This window comes from Anomalospiza imberbis, chromosome 9 (genome assembly GCF_031753505.1).
Source record: "Anomalospiza imberbis isolate Cuckoo-Finch-1a 21T00152 chromosome 9, ASM3175350v1, whole genome shotgun sequence".
In the NCBI taxonomy this organism is placed as follows: domain Eukaryota; kingdom Metazoa; phylum Chordata; class Aves; order Passeriformes; family Viduidae; genus Anomalospiza; species Anomalospiza imberbis.
In genome coordinates this window covers 16,538,942-16,558,555 of record NC_089689.1, presented here as the reverse complement: position 1 = coordinate 16,558,555, position 19,614 = coordinate 16,538,942, and the positions used below count along the sequence as shown (strand labels likewise).

The 19,614-nt window shown below is 42.0% G+C and overlaps 1 long non-coding RNA gene across 4 annotated transcripts; it reads left to right on the top strand.

Annotated features, from left to right (window-relative positions):
- Positions 1–668: 668 nt before the first annotated feature.
- Positions 669–19,610, top strand: LOC137479435 (uncharacterized). 4 transcript variants are annotated; one of them, XR_011002253.1, is made up of 4 exons: positions 669–937; positions 5,387–5,519; positions 17,263–17,341; positions 19,513–19,602. It is a non-coding gene; the product is annotated as an uncharacterized lncRNA (long non-coding RNA). The 4 variants fall into 4 exon arrangements; XR_011002251.1 differs by lacking the exons at positions 17,263–17,341; positions 19,513–19,602 and adding exons at positions 8,365–8,567; positions 8,966–9,504 and having other exon boundaries at positions 671–937; XR_011002252.1 differs by lacking the exon at positions 17,263–17,341 and having other exon boundaries at positions 672–937; positions 19,513–19,610.
- Positions 19,611–19,614: the final 4 nt, after the last annotated feature.

Genomic DNA, 19,614 nt, shown 5'->3' with positions numbered 1-19,614 from the left:
CATAAACATATGCAGCCAAGTATGCAGGTGAGGACTAGGATGATGTACAAGGACACTCAGGCTCCATAAGCACCTAATTGGTGGACAGCAATAGGGCACTTGGAAAGACTGGTATTTCTTCAGAATATTCTAGGATAAAATCCTGTCTCCATTTAAACTGAAGTAATCAAGAGAGGAAAGATTTTATCTATAGATTCTGTTGGAACCAGGAAAAGAGATGAGAGGAACTATCTGATGCAGAAAATATCTAGGATGAAGGTGGTTGTTTTGAGCAAGATTCATTACTTATTTGTCTTGGACACAGGAAAAAAGATATAATGTCTCAAGACCATAGAACTCGCCTGATAAATATGGTGATACCAGAAGGTTTTTGATCAGGGCTAAACACAGGACAAGCAATGGTTAACAATTTCAGATAACAGCAGGGCAAATAAGAAGTAATTTTGAGTGAACATTGTTATTGTTAGCAAATACGAAGCTGTAATATTTTCAGTGATATTTTATATTTTGTTTTAGAAAATAATCTGGTTTTTCTATGTATAGGAGAATTCTTGAGCCTATGATATGCTATGGTAAAGTGACACCAGCTGAGGTACTGGTCTGGCTGTTTATGTGGGTACTTTCTCATTAAATAATATTGCTGTCCATATTTGTTAAGGGAATGCTGCTGTTGACTTATTTTCTACAATCAAAACAGAAAGAGGAGTAGGAGGGAAAAGTCTACACTCTGGCTTTTGCTCTCCAGTGTTCTTTATCTCTGATACAGCATCTGCACTATGAAATTCACCCTGAATGGACAATCAGATGTCTTTACTTCCAGCAGAGAGAACACAACTTTCAGGCTGAATTAGGCCATTTGGAGAGATTTACCAAAATCTCCATGGGTTACAGACACAAGACTTTTCTCTCACACTGGTTTGGACTGAGTTCTTGGTGAGTAAGTAAAATTTTACTTTTTTTTTCCTTTTGAAAAATAGAATAAACCAAAGAAGTTGGTCACATATTTGGACCTGGACTTCCCAGCAAAGGTTTGCAAAATCTTCTGAAAAGTCAGAATATTTAGTAAACAGATCATGAAATATTTTCTAGCAAAAAAAAAAAAAAAAAAAAAAAAAAAAAAAAAAAAAAAAAACAAAAAAAACCAAGAGAAATTTAATAATATTGGGATGAAATTTTCTGTTAATGACTTTATTTTCTTCTTCCTCCTGTTTAGGCAGTAACATGTGAACTCTGACCACATCACCGGTGTGAAATTGCTGATTAACCTTTTGACTCTGACAATTGGGACTTCTCTCAACACCAACTGGTAATGCAGAAGACCATTAGTAGTTAATATTGGGACATCCCAGCTCCAGATGTCAAAAGGTTAATGAAAAATCAAGTATCTTGCTTTTGCTGGGGAACTTGGAAACCTTCCCCCCAAAGCAGTTCATTTTTTCTGATAAGTAAGCCAGACTGCTTGAGCTGAGAAAGACGGGTGTTTTGCTAATGTGTACAGCTGTTAATTGAAAAAGATTTGGGTATGCTTGTTCTTCTGGATGTAGATAAAAGACAGATTTGTTGGCTAACTTAGTTAGTCTTGAACACCCCTTTGTTCAAATACACAACATAATAACGCTTTGTTCTTTCTGTAACAGCCATGGAGGGATTTTGAGTGGAATACTCATTTTCTTTAAGTCATATCTGCCAGTAATCATTCCTGGCTTAAGACCAGCTGCCATTTACGTGCTTTATGAAAATATAACAGTTTTACACTCAAAACTATTTTCTTTTTAGGTAAAAGCTTCAGCACAAGCTGGTTCCCCATATCTACCACAAATGCTATTTATCACAGATTTTGGTCTTTAAAACAGAAAGATAATGTTAAAACATTTTGATTACCCTTTCCTTGCTGCTATCATTCACAACCCATCTTTTCTAATTATGGTCTTAGGACATTTACATAACCGGGAAAAGGGTCCTTTAACTACATTTCTATTATGTTTGGCACTTCTGTGAAAGGATATTATATTCATGTGCATTAGAGATTGCTTATAAAAGATCAAGACAATAATAGCAGATCAGACGATAAAGGTTCCCTTTTCTCCTCCCAGACAGGCTGTCTCTGACAGAAGAATACAGTTCATCAAAAGTGTCCGCAGGTTGTCAAACTCAGTGAGATTTGGGGACACTCGGAGGCTGTCATGGCCAACAAGAAGATTTTCTGTAGGGTTCTGCCATCATTCACCCTCAGGAAATAATCACTCACTACATTCTGCATGCTCTCATGATAGAGCTCTATTTGAGAGAAAAGAGCCATTTTATCAAAGGACAATATATCCCTTCTCTTGGTCCATGTAGCTTCCATTATCAGACCATAATAAATCATATTTATGTTCTCAGTTAATAAGACTGATTACAATGCAGGTTACAGGCATGGGAAAAGAAAATCAGGTGAAAAGATGTTTTAATGAAAATATGATAAGCAAACAGCTTCTTGTGAACATTTCAGGCTGTTATTTGTAATGATCACAGGCAATTTTTGATACATCTTCTTTAGCAATGGTTTAAGCTGCATAAATTGGCTTGCCACTTTATACGTTGAAATAGGAAGAATCCCAGTGTCCTTCTTATGTTGTCTAGAATCATTATATACATTATAAGCATAAAATGAGTTTAATGTATGTGCTTTGAAAAGAAGGGGAAAACAGAAAATCAGGGAAGACTGATTTTAATGCTGCTCAGAATGATTTTGAAATTTTCTACTCATCTTTGTTACTAACGGTGCATTTTCCATGAAATTTAGGAATGACATGTACTGCTTTCATCTCCTTAAAATTAATATACTGTGCTCTCTGTTTTTCTCAATTTCTTCAAAGTTCTTCTTAGAGCAGTGTGCAAAGAGACAGAGAGAAATTCTCCACTCAAAGTGTAAGCATATCTGCTGTTAATGCTGAGGGGAGTTAAGTGTCTGCTTCTACAGGAGAATATACCCCAGTGTTCCTGAAGGGCACTCTGTTAAAATCGGGCAAGAATGTTTAACTCTGGCACATGTGATGTATTCACGGGCCAACTTCCATAGAATTTTTTAAAGTGATTAAGGCAGTTTTTTATTAGGGTAAATAATATGATACAATTTCAGCATATAAGTGTATGGAGGGAAGTGGCTGGTGGATTGTCTTGCTGTCATCTTGTGAAAAGTCTTATTTTGCTATTATGTTCAGCATCATACTTTCAAGATGGAGTTAGAAATTTAAGGAATAATTTCTTCCTGCCAGTACATAATTTTGACTGGGTCTCTGGAATTCTACAGCACTTGCAGAACAATGGTGACAAAGATTCCTTGGTGTTGTGTCTGCAGGACCTATTCTGCTCTCTGGTATTTCCCTAAAATCACTCTTAAACAAATTTTAAAGCACTGTATTTGTCCTGGCCCTGGAGAATGGCCATAAAATTACCTTAACCCTTTTAGGACACTTCAAAAGAGCAGTGCCCATATAAGAAACAGCAGACTGCTCTTCAAAGGCAATATCCTGATATGACAACAGATGTAGATAATGTACTTCATGATGGAACTGCTTGATAGAGAGAAAAACATGTTGTAACTGCCTTCACCGTGAAAGGGGTTTAAAAATGCTGCCTGCCAAGTCCACAAAAACCAGAGCTGCTATTTCGGTTAAAGGCCAGCGGATTGTATTTTTCACGTCAGTTTTCACTAACCTCAAACATCACTGTTATGACAGACTGTCATCCAACCAAACCAGCATTCTGTTGCCATTCAAGCAAGCAGGAAAAAAGCAAACATGAAGGAAACTTAAAAGTCCAAGTAGTAATTGGGGGGTGTATGTGCGTGAACTACTTTTGTGTAACAATACTGATTACTGAAAATGAAACACTTAAGAGAAAATAAACAAAAAGCAATGCTTTCTGAGCCAGTGGTGTTTTCTTGGCTGGCAGTTTCCCTTTGTTCTATTTCATGACACCAGGCTCAATGGTTGAAGGGGTGTTCTGGGCCAGATGTCAATCACAATGTCTGACATAAACAAAAATAGCTAAAAAGGCATGCCAGCATCTTCCTTTTGTTTTGCCATTAGCTCCATTTTTCTTTTCATAGGCTGACAAAAAATTACTGCCTCCAAGTGAATTCAGTAATGTCACTATATATCTAATATCTAGGAGACCTTTTGTTTTAGCTTTACTGGGCTTAACCACAAAAGACACTTGACATTGACAAAGAATCTGTCAAACATACAATGATCAGTGCAGTGAAACCTCTCATGACAGAAGGGCACTATTCTGCCTCCCCCTTGCCTCCAGTAGCAGCCTGTCTGAGCAAAATATGCTGGAGCACATGTAGCAGCTGAACCATTACAGAGCAGGCCAGAAGCTGAGATGTGTCTTGTTTAAATTGTCATAGCATATTAGTATAATTAAAACTGCCAAAAGAGTAGAAAAGATAGATGGAAATGTTACATTACTTGTTTCTAGAGATTAACCCCCAGCCAGAACTGAAATAGAGAGACACATTTTGGATTTCTCAGAGCTCTGATATGGAAGAAAACAAGCCCAAGAGTACATCTCTCGAAGTGCGAGACATGAAGTCATAGTTCCTATATTTACACACAAAAAAAAGCAGAAATAGTGTTTCAGACAGACACTCTGTTTCTTCTGTGATTACAGTTCCTGTGGTGGCTGTGCTCTGCAGAGCAGTTGTATCATCTCTCAGCTAATTCCTTTCCACTCCCCTCTGCCTTTGTTCCTGCAAGGTCTTGACACCTCTTGGTCTTGCTGATGAGTCGATGTCACCCCTCTTCGCCCTGTCATCTGTGGCCTTGCCTGGTGCTCCAGGTGCCCAGCCCTGCAGCAGTACATGGTGACCATGGTCCAGGCTCTGGGCCTCAGCAATGCCCAGCAGCAATGGTCAGGAACTCATCCTGCACAGGTTTCACCCTTTGGGCATACTCATCCCTGGGGAAGAGAAACAAATGCCTACAGGACACAGGCACAGACAGACCAGCCCTGAGATTGCTCTTGAGTCCAGTTCCCTTGTGCACAAGAGAGCCAGAATGGGAAGACTTAGGCTGCTTTGCCAAAGCTGTTTCTGCTTCTCATTGCAAGGGAAGATGTTTGAACAATGCCTTCAATTTAAAATCTGACCTTTCAAATGCCAAGCTTTATGCTTGTTTTTGTATTGAATGTATAGATAAAACATGTGGCTTTCTAAAATTGACCCTGACAATTATGTTCTCTTCATCAATGAGATGTTTCCTTCCCATGCATCGTTACCTCTCATAACTATTCAGGACAAACTAGTTATGATCCCAATTTATAATTATGCCCTGAGTTATATCTGGTGGTAAGAAAATTATTTAAAACCTTCTGTGTGTTTGTTCAGTTGTAGATGTAGTTGTAGATATTCTCAATTTATCCAGAAGCTGGGGAGGACCTGAACTGGGTCCAGCCGTTCTGAAAGAGAGAAGAAGCAGCACAACTGTCCTCTAACAAAAATGGTACATTCAAGGGAAAGCTTCAGGAATCAGGTAGGACTCATGTTCATTTCTTCTAGTATTAATGAACTTCACAGCTTTGCCTCATTTGCTGACTTGCTTTAAGTAGAGAGATGTTAAATGTGCATCTTTAATTTTAGGTTCCTCTATATTTCCTGTATTTCCCAAATTTAAATCTTGGTTAATGACTTCTCCATATAGGGCCTGTAGATGTGCATAACTAGTAAAAAAATATGTTATCTGCATTTAGTGTTGGCTTTTGGAACCCTCACCACCAAGTCACCTCTCTACTGCATCTCACCTCACATGCATTTCTGTGTAGTGCCAGGAGAAGAATGGAAAATAGCCATGAAGTAAAAGCAGATTCTGCTCCCATTAAAGGCAATGAAAACTGTGCTTTTACTTCTAGTTACTCGTAATAGCCGAGAAAAATGAAGTGGAAACAAGCACAACAAAACACCTCTGCCAGCTATCTACAAGCTAACCAAGGCTTCCACTAATGAGGTGCTCTGGCATTTTAAGACAGGCTCTTCCAGAAATGGAAAAAATACGCTGAGTTTTTCCTTCAGTTCTCAAAGGCTAATGAAAGAATAACAAATTGTATTTCAAAAAAGGGATGACAGTCAAACTTTTAATGCTGTCTGTGCTATTAAATACCTAAAGATGCCAATACAGTTTCTTGTCAATTAAATGCTTTTACATACATATTTGGCAGCTTATTGAATATTGATACTTACATACCACACCTAATTATTGACTGTATTTACAGGGTCCTTTAAATGACCACAATTTTTTTGAGAAAGGTAGTAATATCAAATTACAATAATGGAGTAATTTTCAGGTCAAATTTTCTAGACGAGTCTATACCATGGACAAGCACATAGTCTATTAAACAGAACAGTACAGTTTGTGGAAAAGATAATGCTCCAGATCATGAGATAGCACCAGATTTCACATTATGATTTCCAGATGTCTTTGTGAGCTTAATGCATACAGCATTGGTTTAAGTCTAATCTGCATGGCAGAAATGCAAGTTGTTCCAATTTTCTCCTCACTGGGGCTGTGTGGAGAAACAGGAGGGCATTGTTCGGCTGCTTCGGAGAGAAGAGTTTACCTGAAGGACAGGGAAAAGTCACACCTAGCAGTGTCCACGTCCTCATCTGGCTGCAGAAAGCTGGGAAATCTGCCCCTGACCTTTATCTTCCCACCTCAGCAGCCTTTTTTCTGCACGCTTCTCTCCACACGGTGTCTCAGTCACCCCAAGACTTTGGACAGAACTGGCCTCCCTGTCCTGTCCCCCGGCCTAACCACTGGAAGCATCAACATTCTCTTTTGTTTAGAATGTTGAAAAGATCTGAGTTACAGCAGCCTGTCACAGCTGTCAGGCTTCTGTGACAGCCTGGTTGTATTATTCTAAGCAGTGTGTGTTGATTCACTTGAAGGGAGAGAGAGGGTGGAATTTGCCAAACTGAACATCATATATGCTCACTAGAAGCTTCTGGAGTGAGTGTCTGTGCAACCAGAAGGCAGCTTCCCAGCTGTTTCCAGGGTGCAGCTTTGGAAACAAAGTTCCCTGAAGATCCACTGTAAAACAGTGTATTGCATCAGTTTCCTGGACCAGGGACTAGGTGAAGTCACAGTACATCAGGGGCAGCCTGGGGATTTACAGTATTTTGCAGGGCAACTCAGTATCCTCCTGTGCCCAGAGGGGCACAGATGTCCAGAAGTTTCTGGAGGCTCACATGTAACTATAAACATGAAATACTATTTCCTCTGTTACACAACACTCCTGCTGGAGAGCATTTTACTGGTACAAGTAGGTGGGCTAGATAACAGTGCAAGGATCTGACAGGACATTTTCTTTTCAATTCGAGCACTGTTGGGCTGGGAAGTGAAAAAGAGCTCTGCAAACAGAAAAGGTGTTTGACATGACAGTGCAATGGGAATAAAAGGCTCAAGGTTACTTTTTCTCTATGGAAATCTTCACAAAAATTGCCAGTTTGAGGCTTTATTAATTTCTCTCTGGAATCAAATATTCAGTGTGAATTTACAGAGTGTGAGGAAGGAGTATTTTGGCTCCTTCAATCCTGTGTACAATACCTCCCAGGGTTTCAGTGAGGATTTTAGCATCTCTTGCAGTCTTCAAATGTTATGCTGTGCAAGGATGTGCTTATACATAATTTTGTAATTGAAATGGCATGTTTACTGTTCTATTTCATGCTTGATTGTGTTTTTTAAACACCTTTACTCATGCTGTTAGAAGTGGGATTATAATTAAAATGTCCTGTTGAACACCTTGTTCAATTCAATGAAGGCATAATAGAAGTATAAATACTTGTTCTCATTGACTCTGTGATGTCAGCACAACAAATGCAGTAAATGTCATAAAACAAATCTTTCTTTCACCACAGCATCTGTCAGAAGGGAAGGGAAAACAGAATCAGTAACTGGGCAAAGAGGGGCCCTCCCCTTTGGAAAAAGGAAATACTTTGAGATGTTATCTGTGATATAGATGTGTTAACTAAGGCATGGAATGATTGACTGATTGATTTAGTCAGTTATGAGGCAAAAAAAAAAAAAATCAGAGGGGAATTTGTTCCTCTATTCACAATCCCTTGGCCTAAAGAATAAGTAGCACTTTCTCCTACACTTGCCATTAGGAAATGCTGAGTCTGCCTGTGAAATATTAAGAAGCAACTTATATTTCTTAATATTCCTGTTTCCTTAAAATATATACAGATATTCAGACTTCAAGTCTTGATGGTGGAGTGGAGCTACAACACAACGTCCAAACATTTATTTCTAAGTCACCATCCAGTGGCTTCAGAACTTTTGCATAGCAATAATGGTTTCATTTTCTTTGTGTTTTCTCTTGTAGTCTAAGTTACTACCAATGATGTGATGTCTAACCTTTCTGGCAGGCACATGTTCAGTCTTAAGGAGCTTTAAATTACTTCACAGCTTGAAATTCCATGTAAGAAGGGATGTTCCAACATTTAGCCTAATTGATGCTTTCTTGGGCAGCTTACTTGGATACCTTGGCTCAGTTTCCTCCTCTGAAAAATGGAGAGAACAATGTCTGTGTTCCTTGTGCTCTTTGATGTAATAATATTTTTACTATACTAAATACTAGGCTCAACACTGCACAAACCCCATGAGGTTTGTGTTTGAGTCCTTTCAAAGAGGACACAAAAGAGCTCTCAAAACCAATCCCAGGATGTGTAATATTTCTGTGCCAGAGCAGGTCTTGCCAGTCAATAGCTGCCCTATAGGAAAAGCCCACATGATCTTTATGAAGCAGGCAAATAAGCCAACCCAAAGGGTGTGGAAATTGCCTTCTGTACCCAGTTTCATTTCCAGCTACTTCAAGCTTAGCAGAAATTGGATAGGCAGAGGGTTCACAGAATTTAGTCTTTAGAATGAAAATGGTAAGCAACTGACAAAGTAGGAGGGTTTTTCCCCTGGGATGACAGAGGCAGGTGGGTATATAGGACAGTCCAGTCCAGACCAGAAAAAGATTCAGCAGCTGCAGGAATAAGGCTACAGAACACAGAACATGCAGGACAAAACAGACAAGAATGTTGTCAAGTAGGATTGCAACAAAACTTGGTGTATTTGTTTGAATGTCTCATTATATGTACAGGTGCAGCTCTACACACGCACACATGCTGCATTTATTTCAGTGTGTGATCATATAAATGCCTGCAGGTGTGATACAGAAGAGATACCCATGCTGAGGCATGAATATGGAGTTCCACATCTGTATTGGCTGCCTGGCTCACACAATGAACTAGTGCAGTCAGTGAGTTCTATTTCCACCTCCTGTATGCACTTCAGAATTAAAAGCAAAGGAAAGTCCATCCTCGTAACTATATTTAACAGGATGTTATAGCATAGAACTAAAATATGTGTATGGGACAGTCATCATTACCTCACTGTGTTGCACATTACATACAAAATTAGGACAAAACTAATTTCAGATAAAAATGGCCACATCAATTAAATGTATGGTAATAAATCCATGACATTGGAATTTAATGTGTCTTTTGGGACACCTAAAACTTCAGCCGGGCTTCAGTGCAGTGGCTGGTTTCTCACTTCTGGCACACACAGAGATGGCTCCTTGTCTATAATACTGTCAGATAGTCCATAATACATGGGGTGAAAATCGTGGCTGCTGCAAAACCATGGTTCTGAATCCACTGTCTTGCTTACATGTAAAAAAGTCTCAGCCATGGCATTACACTTAAGCAGCTGGTTTCATTAAACAACAACATGATGCTAACTACTTGACTACAAACACCCTCCTTTCAGTGTCAAAAATGTAAAACAGCTAAGGGATATAAACTGGGGGCAACCTTTTGCATGTAATTGCTGCCTGCAGAGACTTAAGGTTGTCAAAGTTTCCTACCTTTTATAAGGCCTTTAGTGATAACTTCTGTTTCCCTAAGAAAAAAAATAAATCTACCAAAGTTCCTTTGAACATTTCAGCAGTCTTTCATAGTGTTAGCTGTGATAGTAATGGTGTCACATTCCTAATAAGGATGTATACAAACTGTGTTTTAGGAGTCCCTGCTGCTTTCTTTGTGGAAATGATCTCAGATGCTTTAGGATTATTTGGCAGTAACTTCTTTTTGCACCATGATTTCACAGACATCTTCTCTGTTATCTTCTCTTCAGCATATTCCTTTGAAGATCTAGGGAGAAAATGTGGTGCTTGAGCATTCAGTGAAACCTGGTTTGCATCTCCATCTGGCTAAAGTCTAGGCTGTCCTGTGACAGAAAATGTGAAGGGGCCATAGTGCCCAAAATTTAGCAGAAATTTTACATAGTGTTGTCCAGGCAAAGGAATAATGAGAATATGGTCAATTGAGATTTCATAGGGAGGAAAAAAGGAAAGAAAGCACAATTTTTTTTCAGGACTGAATGTCATTGCTTTGCCCAGAGGGACCCCTATGGCTGCCATCCACAGCTCACAATAGCAAATGTACTCTGTGCAGTGACATAGGCAAAGGGAACACAAGTGGCTGGAGCACTGGTAGAAATAACACTGTGCTAATGAAAAGTTTCGTCCAGGCAAATTTAACTCCCTCAGAATTAGCCTGGGTATCTCTCCAGGACACATTTGTTTTAGAGTCACAGCATGTTGCAATTTTTAGGCTCTGGCAGGCTCCTGTGTAGGAACTATGCCCAAGAGCCTTTATTTCATCTGCTCCAATTGGGAAGAGCATGGCAATTTCTTTTGGTTGAGACTTTGCTATAACAATCTGAGCTTTAGTCACTGTGAGATTGGCCCTCTGTAAAGCATTCACTCAGTGTTACAACCAGAGACAACTGAGCTCCAAAAGTGAGTGCAGGCTGTGTCTACTTATTAAGTAAAGGAGCATGTGGAGAGCCCATTACTCAGTAATTGGTGCTCGCTGCCAGTTAGCATTCACCAGGACTTCCAGGATTTGTATAGACCTTACAGCCCAGAATGGCCTGGGATTGTTCTTGCCTTATTTGCTTCCACTATAATCAGCTGGTGGCTCTCTGCTTTGCAGAGCTACCAAAACCAGCTTGATCAGACTTAAAGGCACCTGGAAGTACAGGATGTCCCCAAGGAATTCATCCAGAGGGACATGCGGGTCTGAGAGATTTTGTGACTAAGGTTGTGCTCCAGTTTTGTGAGCTTGCAGGTTTCTTCCCCTGCCATAGAAGAGGAAAATGATAATTAGGACTTGTGGTGATAAAAACACCTGCCTGGTTGTGTAAAACCTTAAATAGGTCTTTAAAGATGAGGCCCTCAAGTGTCACGGGACACTTTTAGGTGAGGCAAACTGCACCATGGTGTGGGGACTCTCGAGAGACAGTGTGGTAAGTCTTTACAGAAAAGCCCGTATAGACATGTGACACAAACACAGCTCTCTGGGCTACGCGGCACTTGCAGCTTTGCCGTGGGGAAACCTTTTGTTGGCCGTGTCCCAGCTGCTGCTGTTGCTCCTGAGGAGGCGGCTTGGTGAGGTTTTGGATAGGTGTCCACAGCCCCTGGCACGGCTGGTGGGCTCAAGCAGCCCACTCTGCTGCCCAGGAGCAGGTGGGCCCCGGGAATGCAGGGGGAACAAAAGGGCTCTTTCATGTGCCTATTCCCTGCACTATTGTATTTATTTATTCATTTATTTACAGCATAGGCAGCATTAGCCCCAGAGTCTGACAAGGCGGCTGAATGGATGCAGACAAGCTGCTCCCCCCAAGCAGGCGGGCTCTGCCAACACGTGTGAAGTGAAAACCTGTCTGCGCCGCAGGTGAGAAAGCAAATAACGCAGGGTGCCGCCGCGGGAGCAACGCCCGCCACGGGACTGCCGCAGCCACGTCCGCTGCCCCCCGCGACGGCGGCCCGGGGCCGGGGCCGGAGCCGAGTCCCCGGGGACGGGGCAGAGCCCACCGCGGCCCCGGGCGGGCGGCGGCCCCGCCATCGCCGGCCCCGCCATCGCCGGCCCCGCCATCGCCGGCCCCGCCATCGCCGGCCCCGCCATCGCCGGCCCCGCCATCGCCGGCCCCGCCATCGCCGGCCCCGCCATCGCCGGCCGCACGCCAGGCAGCGGCGGGCGCCGTTCGCCGCAGCGTCCGCCAGGTGGCGCCCTTGCTCGCCGAGTGGCGTGAGGGCGGGCGGGCCCGAGAAACGCAGCGCGCCCACCCCCCTGGCTGCCCTGCGATGTCGGAAGCATTATAACGAAAGTGTTTTCAACTTATTATTATGCATGAGTAAAAATTCCATGAATGTGTAACATTTTCTCCTGTATTTCCCTCTTTTATAACATCATTTAAATTCCTCATTAATAATTTAGCAACGTTCTGGATTTTAATCACTTTTCTCATCCCCGCGGTCTCTACCCGAGGCAGCGCTCTCCTCTCCACCTGAAGGTGACATGGAGGCAGGGCCGGAGCCAGGGACACCCGCCCCGGCGCCGTGTCCGGCCGCAGGGTGTTTCCTTCATCAATTGAAAATGCAAAGTTTACCAAACCTAACGCTTGAGTAGGTCACCATTAGTGATTTTTTTTTTTTTTATCCGAGTTTAATTATGGTGGTATTTGTTTGATAGCTTGTTACTGTAAATAAAAGAGATAAAAGGAGCCCTTCACTCGAGCAGCTTCAGAGTTGTGAAATATGTACCTAATTAAAACTATTGGTGTAAGAGGCTAATAAAGCACATGTGCCTACTAGATGTCTCATTCTAATGAATCTCGGCTAACTTACTCTGAGCGATGTATTTTGGTGTTGGTAGTAAGAGCTGAATAATTATGGAATTCATCGTGAGGTGCTCACGAAGAACCACAGGGGTCTGGGAGGGCAAGGGGAGGGAAGGACCCGCAGCCACGGTCGGGTGCAGGAGGAGCGGAGGCCAGGCTCCCCCAGGCACAGGGGCTGCGGGCCCCCCGGTGGCCAGGCCCCGCGCGGGCGGGCGGGCAGCCCGCAGGGGCGGCATGAGGCGCCGGGGTGCGGGGCCAGAGCGCTCCCGCTGCCCCTGGGCGCCCCTCCCCTGCCAGCTCCTCAGCCCCTGCTTTCCCCCTTGTTTTCGCCTGGCACGGGTGAGGAGCGGGCCACAGCATGCGCTCCTCAGACTCCCAAACCCAGTGCAGATGGGTTGTCTAAAGCATTTCAGATGGAGTTTTGGTCTTGTGCCAGCAGCTAATCAAAGTCTTAATTCTGGAGAATAAAAAGGCCGGGCTTTCCAAGCTTCCTCCAGCTGGTTTGTGCCGGGATGTGGACGGCCGGCGCTGCTGAAAGCCCTTTTGCTGTGGGTGCTCCCAGCGGCACGGGCGGGGCGGTGGGGCTGGCGCAGCTCGCTCCCACCCTGGGCAGCCAGGCTGCGCTTGAGGTCAGCTACCTGGTCCGGCTGAAGGGTCGGCGTTGTACCGGCCTGTGGACAGGCGCCCTCAAATCCATCGCGGTCTGACCTGTAGTGAAGGCAGGCACGTGAAAATGTGTCGGGAACCCCTGCCTGAGACACGAGCTTTGCCCTTAGGAACAGTACAGGCTTGTCAGGAGAGAGGGTATATGTACTGAGAGAGGCTGGGCAATAATAAAGGGGCTGGTTAAGCGAAAAAGAGCCCTCAGACTAGCACATATTTTTATTGCTTTTTTTGCAACAGAGCAGTGAAAACATCCCAGGGCAAAATGTCTATTGTAGGCTTTCGTGTAGTCCCCAATAACAACTATTTAAACGCTTGCACGTGTGTGTGTCCTGTCGGCCCCGGGCGGCCGCTGGGGCTGCGGCACTGGGCTCTCCCATCGTAACCTGGCGCCCCGAAAATCTGCGGGGCCCCAACCACGCCGTGCCTCATCCCACGTGAGGCTGGAGGGCTTTGTGTACAGCCGAGCCATCTGCGCTTTGCTGTCTGTCCCAGAGTCAGATCTGATGAGTTCAAATGACTCTCTGCAAGTGTGTGGTAGCTGCAGCTGTTGAAAGCGCTCCGGCAGTTTCTGATCTGCACATGAATTTGGAGGTTTTTTACAAGTGCTGCATCGGCAGTTTTTCTGCAGAATGAAATTTTCACTATTGCTAGTATCAGCTGGAGAGACGGGTGGAACTTGTTATCTTCCTTGCAAAATCTACCTTTTCACAGGGAAGAGATCGTTTTTCATGGTTGTACAGTCTGTTAATGGGGTAGACTGAGAATAAGATTGGGAAGAACTAGTCTGTTTCTGTCTTTGTCCCTGACTTACTGTTTGACCCTAGTAAAGTCTGTTGGTCATTCTGGAAACCTAATTTCTCTATCTGTAAAAAAAAAAAAAAAAAAAAAAAAAAAAAAGCAATAGTAGCTATATCAAAAGAGACAGTCATCAATATCTAGACGTGGCTGTAAAATTTCAGGTGAAAGTGTTATGTAATGTCACACAGCGTCTGTTCTGCTTTCTCAGAGACCTGTAAAAATCTGTTTTTTCCTGCTGAGAAAAATTTTTCCATGTTGCTCAATCAACGATCATTTTAATATGTTTTTCTGCCTTTCAGATACATCTCAAATATTTGTGTCTGTACAGTTTTCATGGTCTCATGTCTTGTCTCTTTCTGTAAAAAATGTATGTTGTCAGCTTAAGGTGAATGTTTTTTCTTTCAGTTTCTTTGTAATTACTAAAAATATTTTTAACCTGTTAAAATATTTCTGCATTGTCGATATGATGTGGTGTGGTATTGAAACCTCATTACTCTGCAGCAAACCTTCCTGTGCATTGTGTTTACGTTCTGCTAACATTTCTAATAAGAAACTGCCAACAGAATGAAGGGGATACTTGCACTGTTGGGTCCAGTGTGACTTTGCATATGAAAATATGCAAAAATAAATTAAACTCTCATGTAGCTAAGAGAGAAATACAATCAAATTGCTTCTGCTGGCTTTTCTTTAAGGCAGAAAACCTGTGTGTATTTTCTAGACAAGTGTTATTTGTACTGTGGTCTGGGATCTGGCAGCAGGGATTCCTGTGCCCTGTGTGAAGTTATTTTGATTTCAGCATGATGCCATCAAGACACCCCAGCGTAGAGGACTACCCCCTTTTAGAGGGCACTGAGCTTTGGTCCTCACAAGGCCTAGATTTGAGGCACTCTGAACTAAAGTTATGGATAGAACCAGAGCAATAAGAGCCAAAATCTGTTACTCTAACAAAGACAGAGGCTGCAAGGAAACTTTCCACCAAAAGTAGGTTTCCTAGATGTTGATAGCAGATGGCCCTCCCAAACCATCCCACAGGCTGGGGATGTCCTGACATTCCATTCCCAGTGTAACTTGTTCTCACGTCACAGAACTTCTAATTTTTTCTCTTTAGTAAGTATGATTTGATAAGCTAAGATAAACATGATTTTAAATTAATTTCAGGCATAAATTACTAATTCTGTTGTTCACATTCTCAGAGATGGTTAATATAATTTTGTTTTTCCTTTGACACCTAAGCAAAAATCTGACATTGATTTCATTCTTCTTGTGGCAGAGAGAGGAGTGTAAGCATAACCAGAGGTGACCAGTACTCGCCTTATCTGAATGTGCCTTGCAATCTCTGCTTTTGTATGATGAATTGATGTTCCAGCAGCATTTTGGTTTTCTATGCTGTACCCATATCCATTGCCTTTATTTTGCTTTTTCCTGGTGTTACCTTGATTTTCTCTGTGAAGCCAAAGACACCTGACATTGGTAGTCATGTTTTTAAGATTATCTGCTCAGGAACATCTCCTCAGAGAAGTCTATTTTCACTGTTTTGCATGTCTGAAAGAACAGTTTGGGACTGAATGAGTTGTTGCCTGGACAAGTGTGTGAAGACAATTGGTTCAGACTAGAACTGCAGAAGGGAGCTGTTTGTGAATGGACTCAGATGCATGGAGGTCTGCGAATGATAAATGCAAGGCTTCATCCCTCTGGGTCAGTGGTCTTTGGGACAAGACAGAGAGGAGACAGGAGTTGCTGTCTTGGAGTCTGTATTTCAGGTCACAGTCTTGTCAGGTCAACTAAAGTCACACAGTGTGAATGGTGCCAGAGCAGACTTGGTGGCTGTGCATGAATATTTATCCTCTTTCGTTTTGCATTCTGACAGAGTTGTCTTTGCACACCTTTTTTGAAGACCTACTAGGAAAAAAACCCAAATGTGCTTTGTTTTGTAGTACCTTAGGCAATGAGCCAAAATGTAGGTCTGAGGAAACCGTTGTGTCACCCTCTTCTTTCCAGACCTTCTGTGTTGTACTGGACCCAGCCCTTTCCAGCTGAGCTGTGGTGACCCTAGACATTGTCCTGAGATACGTTTTGGGGCTGCTGTCTGGGCTCTGGTGCTACTTGCAGCAGCTCTTGAATGTCTTCAACTGATCATCAGCTGGAGGTTGTGGATGGTGCTTGACCCCTGACTTGTTATGTCATACCCTTGTTTTAGACCCTGGTGCTGACTGGTGGCCCGACTGCCTTTCCCATTCCCTTGAGCTTATAGACAGTTCCTTGGCATGTATCCAAACCTAATGCAGTATAGAGGGAAAGGTCCTCAGGTTCCCATGTACACACATGTGGTCAGAGCCCCAGCTCATTAAATTAGTATGTGCAGTGGAGAGCAGCTACTGATTTATGTTTTCATCTACGCAAGGTAAATTGGATTGAAACTTCACACTGTTTAAAAAGGAGAGCTGAGATTCTTGCTTACCTTTGAGCTCTTAAATTAGCAGGCACAGGACTAAGCTTCATGGACCTGAAGAAGCTGGTTCTGAGTTAATATGATGCCCATACTGTTGATTTCACTGGAGCCTTTTGTATCAGAAACCACATGTACACAGCCTCACATTGTGAAGCAAGATTAATTTAGCTGTTGGCAAATTATGTGCTGTATAAGAATGTTCTGTGAACGACTTGTATTGCAAATTCTACTGCTTAATTTTTGCAATGCAAAGTACCAGTAACAAGAACTACTGGTTTCAGCTGAATTTTACAGGAATGTGAGTGACAGGCAGCCAAAATAAGGAGATAAATGGTGGAAAACTAAACAACATAAGGCCTACTGAGTCAGATATTAAGGGCCTCAATATAAATGATAACATGGAAGATGAAGTTAATGGCAAAAGTTTTAGAGCTTCAGACCCCCTAAAAATACAGAAGGGGTGGCCTCTCAAAAACACGTGTATTTGTGATTCTCAGCTCTAATTATAGGGATCAACACAGGGGTGACTACTGAGAATATTTCCATGCTTCAGTTTAATATGTTATTTTAATGTTTCTAAAATCTCTCCACTTTTAGAACAAAAATTCTTGTTCTCTCTTTGAATTGTTGTAGGAATAGCTGAAGTGAAACAAACTTCCCATGATCTACCTACCTTGAAGTACAGAACCACTCTGGTAGGAGTAAATTATTGGTATGGAAACTTAGTTTTTTGTGTGCTTCCTAACTCTACCAATTAATTCACTTGATGCAAGTGTTCCTTACTCATATCAGTGAGATGTAGAAAGATTATATTTTCATGCTCTCTGTATTGCTGATGATAACTTTTTCCTTGAGTTTTATTCAACCTTAAGATTGTATTGGTTCCAGTCTTCATGTTTATGTGTTCACTTAGTCCAAACAAATATCTTCACCAGTGCCTTTAGACACCTTTACTAGCTGAAAACCACACCACATTTTGCTGCTTGCTCTGGTCCCTCCCCATATCTCTGCCATCAGAAGAGGCCAAGCAAGCATTCCCTAATGCACTACAAGTAAAGCCAGCCTGGTTAGCTCATATCCATGTTCATCACCAGGTGAAATGACTCTGGCTGCCTAAGCTTAAACAGATTAGGTGATTTGTGATCCCTTTTGCTAATGGAGCAGTATGTTGGGTTCTTGGAAGACAGCAATAAGCACTAGAAACAGTGCTGTCATCTCTGAGAGGAGCTTTCCTATAGTCTCAGGTTTTCGCAGCACTCCCATCCTGAACCCAATCTTGCACCCCTCAATTTTCGTGTTTTTTCTACAGATGTTGCCTTTATTTTTACTTTAGCTGCCAGAACTAAAGATATATTTTGACATTTTAAATGAGTCTTCTCTGTTCAGCTTGCTCTGCCTGTCTTTATTAATTAAACTTGGGTCTTCATATTAGGCTCCTTCAGTTCATCTCTTCCAGTTTCAGCTCTTACTTTCCATTTGCCTTCATTATACTTTGCCATCCTTGAACTGCACTGAACTCTTCCTCATTTCACATCTTCCCATACAATATTCAGATCTGCTATTCCTCTGTCTAATTTTACCATGGCTGATGTGAAAATCATCTTTGCTAGAGAAGCAGCAGTGAGGAGACAAACCTTTCTTCTTTTTGCCACATTCGTTCTTGCTTTTACCTAAAATCCTGGCTGAAAAAAGAGGCATTCTCTCCTGTGATCATAACTTCACATTCCTCTTTTTCCTTCTACTCTTCCATTTGGAAAACATTTTAATAAATTCTCATCCATGAAAACTATACTGTTTATGTTTGCAGTTTTTCAATGTGCTTGGAGTTGGTGTTTTTCAGATGAACAGTGTATTAAGATTTAATCTGAACCTAGTCAGATAATATTGACCTGCAATGAAAAAGCTGTGTGAATGAGATAGCAGCAGACAGCTAAAAGTGCTGAATGCCAATTGCTGACTGAAAAATGATACCCAGAATTTGGTAGTGTAGAGTAGATGGGACATTTATGAATGGAAAAGCTTTCTGATTGCTTAAATGTTGTGATTTGTTTTTAAAAGTTTCTCTGTTTTTTCCAACATTTGCCAAAATTTGCCTGTGCCTGTAGGGTGGTACAGCTGCAAGCTTTCAGGAGGTGCTTATCCCTCTTCAGGCTACCACATCCTGATACCAACTCAAAGGCCTCTTTGTTTTGCCACAGTAGACTACCCCAAAATTAAAACAAAAAAGTGAATCTAAGACTATGGATTCCTGATATATCTCCGTGTGCCCATATTTCCCTATATTTCCCACTGTTCACTGTTAGCAGTCATCAGGAAACATGCATTTTGGTTCCAAAATCACGATCTCCTGAAACAAATCCCTAGGTGTTACAGTATTGCCACATTGTGTTAGGGCAACAAACAGTGAGTTAGTCCTTGCCCAAAGCAGCTTTTAATCCAGGTCATGTATATGGAAGAGGCAAGGGAAGCTGATTCTGCATATATCTGAGTTGCCTGGCTTAAATGTGGTGAATTATTGTAGCAAATACATTCTAAACATTCCCCTTCAGTTTTTCACAAATTCCAAATGTGGATGCTGCTCTAAATGAAAAGAAACAATTAAAATGCCTTTCTGAATGCATTTGAAATAAGTTACTGTAATTTCCCTAGGCAAGCCAGCTCTTTGGAGGGGGCAAAAGTTGCAAATGGAAAAACAAACAAACAAATGAGTGAGTAACTGGGATGTGCTGCCAGAGAATCAGAAACAAGCCTGGTAGAAGGGGGAGGGAAAGGCTTTTGTCTGCCCTGGGACAATTTGTAGAAACCAAAATGTGGGAGAGAGTTGAAATGAAAAGGAGAAAAAAAAAAATCCACTGCCTTTTTTTTTTTTTTTTTTAAATCCAGATAATCAGGTTACCAGGACCCATGATGTTGCTATGAAAGACAACTGACTTCAGGCCTTTCAAAAAGAAAATAGAAATTTCCAATTTTGTTCAGGTTTTTTTC